Source organism: Miscanthus floridulus, chromosome 18 (assembly GCF_019320115.1).
Source record: "Miscanthus floridulus cultivar M001 chromosome 18, ASM1932011v1, whole genome shotgun sequence".
Lineage (NCBI taxonomy): Eukaryota > Viridiplantae > Streptophyta > Magnoliopsida > Poales > Poaceae > Miscanthus > Miscanthus floridulus.
In genome coordinates, this window is record NC_089597.1 from 51,595,852 (window position 1) to 51,600,172 (window position 4,321).

Genomic DNA, 4,321 nt, shown 5'->3' on the forward strand with positions numbered 1-4,321 from the left:
GAGGCCAATGATGAGGCCGACGATGAGGCTGACATCTTGGCCAAGACTAAGGTCATGGCTGACATCTTGGCCGAGGATTAGTTTGAGTCCGACGGCTCTCCAAGCTACATTACGATGGACTTAGAGGATGATCGTCTGCACGGCTATGCAATGTCTGTTCTCCCGGGCCCGAATCTATTCTTGCATGTTAGCCCGTATGGCGGCCTAGTGTGCCCCATCTGCCCCAACCGTAAGTCCTGTGGTTGGATCAAGGCCGACGCCAGGGCGCATGTGCTGGCGAGGGCACACGCCCCCTAGACGGCACCTACACCAATGACAAGAACATTGCCCACCATTGTGCCCTAGCAAGGAACCAGGGCTACATGGCCTAAAGGGATCGTTCGGCCGCGTCGGTTCACCGTGGCGGAGAGGTTTGCTGGCTTCAACCAAGGCCGGTTTACCTTGCAGGCGTTGGATTTTGTTTGCACCTGTTGGTGCCCTTGTTGCATGACTTGAATAGAGGTGTGGGATGGCACTCCCCATTAGTAGTATCAAGTCATGTCAACATATGTAGTTAGGACTAGTTTGCTACCAGGTGCCATTAGAATTATTATGAAGTCATGTTAATCATCTGTAGTTAGAAATAGTATGTCTAGATAGTAGTTGGATGACTTTGAGTAGTGGGATGGCAGATGAAGGCATGGTTATGTAGGTTGAACTCATATTGTTGTTGTAATCCACATATAAATGAAGTCTAGTTTGTCGTTATCTTTCTGTCTAGTAGCACATATATCCTCTTATTATGCATGTAATGTGCGTATTTGTGCAAACATTTTGGTTCACAAAGTATCATTTACCATTATCTTTGTGCGCATGTGATGGTTCGAGCATTGTAAACCTAAATGGGTAGGACATATCTCAATCCAACCGCGCAAGGGTTGCTTTGTGCCTCGGTTTGCTAAACCAAACATGTACCAGTAGTGGTAGTAGTAGTCATGAGTGGCTTTGATCTGTAATGAATCCAACTCGTCACTTCGCTCTCGGCAACCGCTCAAGATTTCTTTGAGAGGAGTAAGCCTGGCCTAAATGCAGAATAGAGTAGCCATAGGTGTTGAAATTCTACTATGCATGTAAGAAAGTCCTTCCACCATATATTTGAACACATCGGAAAGAAAATGTGCCGTCCATAGTTTTGAGTGTCGTAGCGATCTGTGTTGTTTGTAGTATCAGTAGTCATGAGTGGCTTTGATCTATGGTGAACCTAACTCATCTTGTTAGCATGTCTTAGCAAAACCAACCAAGAGAAATTGCTTACAAAAGGAATTCCTCTTCACTGCCTGTCGACTGTTGTGACTGCTTGGATAGCAGTGAAAAGACCAATCACAACTGCACCAGGCTTTCAAGTGCCAATCGTGTCATGGTGGCCAAAAAATCTCTTAAATTTTCTCTGATTCACTCCTGTACAGCTTTCCTCATGCATTCACTTCGCTCTCGACAACCGTGCAATGGTTTCTTTGAGAGGAGCAAGCCTAGCCTCAATGCAGAACAGAGTAGCCATATAGTAGCCTGGCCTAAATGCACGTAAGAAAGTCCGTCCATCGTATATTTGAACACGTCGGATAGAAAACATGTCTTCCATAGTTTTGAGTGTCGTAGTGATCTGTGTGCATGTATTTGATAAAATTTGTTGAACTTGCAACAACCATGCCGCGAGGAGTTCGTCTGAACATGTCTCGCTAAGATAGAAAGTCCGACGGCCATACCTTTGGTATGGTCATGCCATCTCATCGATGTAAATGGATGAGACATGCTCTGTTTTTGCAGAGGATGGTTGGGTACGCCATTACTGCTGCATCTCTGGTCGCACACGCCTTCCTCGGTATAATACAGTTGTGATTCCTAAGGTAGTGCGATGGCACCCAAGGAGACGTGTAGCGGTTTGGAAAAACTAAATCTTTATCTCGCCTTAAAAGCCCCACTGTCCCTGTGTGTACATAAAGCCTGGCCTCGCTCCAATTCCAATTGTTTCATTTCACCTTGCATTGAGCAAAAGCCCTCGCCTCGCCTCACAAAGTCCCCACCACCACCTCCTCGTCGGTTGCCATGAAGGTCGTCCCCATGAATTGCTATAGGTCTGCATCGAGGAAGAGTGGACCGACTCTTGTGCTCGCTTCCTCCAGCGGTTCAGTGGAGTCAGGGTCGATGGTGCACCCAGGGTTGTTGTCAGCGGAGGCGGCACCGACGTCCACTCGTGAGAGATCGGCATTCCCGTCGCACTACCGTAGGCTGTCTCCTAGGCTGCCATTGCTCTCCCTATCGCCCTCAACGATGAGGCTGACGCCATCGGCACCATTGGTTCGCTCGCCACCACCAGCCTCAGTGTGGTCCCACTCGCTGTCGCTGGGTCGAATCATCGCCGTCGAATCTACTCCAAGTTGGAGCGGGTCTCCTCCACCGTTGCGGTCCCCTTGCCGTTCACCGAGGCCATGGATGAGTCCAACGGCTCTCTAGGAAACATCACGACGAACTCTGATGATGATCGTCTGCATGGCTACCCAACGCCTGTCCCCGTGGGCCCGAATCTGTTCATCCGCACTAGCTCGTTTGGCGGCCTAGTGTGCCCTATCTGCCCCAACCGTATGCCTCGTGGTTGGAACGAGGCTGACGCCAGGGCGCATGTCCTGGCTAAGGCACGTGGCCGCTGAGATGGCTACTACACCAACGACAAGAACATTGCCCGCCATCACACCCTGGCGAGGAACTAGGACTAGATGGACCGAAGGGATCGTCTGGCCGTGCCGGTTCGCCATGACGGAGAGGTCTAGTATGCTGCCTCATGCCGTTAGAATTAGTATGAAGTCATGTTAATCATCTATAGTTAGAACTAGTATGTCAAGGTAATAGTTGGATGCCTTTGAGTAGTGGGATGGATGGCACTACTCTCCTCTTATGGTAGATGGTAGATCGTAGCTGTACTCCATATATATATATATATATATATATATATATATATATAGGGAAATTATTTCCTACTCCCAGGGAGTAGTTACTCCCATGTGTATATCTCTAGATTTAGGGCGTATATGGACCGATGAAGTGTATGTAGATAGAGTATATCATCATACTAGACCATCTAGGGTACTATGTATGACAAGTATGTATGTATACTTAGAGTATATGGTTATACTTATTTTATATGCTACTATCATAGTATTATATATTATATTAAAAATATGTGCTCTTTTGAAAAAAATCACATAGTAAAGATCTGGAGTATCTTAATATTAGTATGTCAACATACTCAAACTGATAAATGAGTATGTACATATACGCAACGTGATTTATTCATTATGGGAGTAACTACTCCCAGAAGGATATAAAATGCTATATATATATATATATATATATATGAAGTCTAGTTTGTTGTTATGTTATCTTTCTATCAAGTAGTACTGATATCCTCAAATTATGCATGTAATGTGCGCATTTGTGCAAACATTTTAGTTCACAAAGTAACGTTTACCATTATCTTCGTGTGCACTTGACAGTCCGAGCATCGTCCATCTGACCGGGCTGAACACTTCTCACTCTTGCCAACCGCGCAAGGGTACCTTTGTGCCTCGGTTTGGTGAACCAAAAATGTATCAGTAGTGGTAGTAGTCATGAGTGGCTTTGATCTGTGCCTCGATCTAATGCACAATGGAGGAGGCATAGCTGTTGCATTTTTACTGCACACGCCAGAAAATCTGTGGCTGTTCATTTGATCTCTCGTCAGATAATAAAAATTGTAGCCATCTCTAGCTAGCTGTTGCATGCCTCTGCAAAAACCAACCAAGAGAAATTCCTTACAAAAGCAACTCCTCTTCACTCTGCAGTCTGCCCCTCGACTATTGTGACTGCATTTTTGGAGTGAAATAACTACAGAGGCTTTCCTCCTGCATTCAGTTCACTATTGGTAACCGCGCAAGGGTTGCTTTGTGCCTCAGTTTAGTAAACGAGACACATATCAGTATACTTACTTGGCATGCTGGTCGAACTGATTAATGATCTCGTCGTAGTTGTTGAAGCATGCTATGTGAAAGGAATGCTTTATGTCAATGGCTTATGCAGTGTATATGAACCTATAACATGTACTAGTTGCAGTTGAATGGAATAGTCATGTACCCAATAGACAGTCCGCATAGTGCAGTACTAACCCCGGTGGACAAAGCCTATGCATCTGTTGAAGCACAAGTTTATAAGAATAGAGCATACCGAACATGTTCAGAATACAAAGCCAGAAATCCAAAGCAAAGTGCAGTTTTACAATACATGTTTTCCTAAAGATTATACATGAAATCTC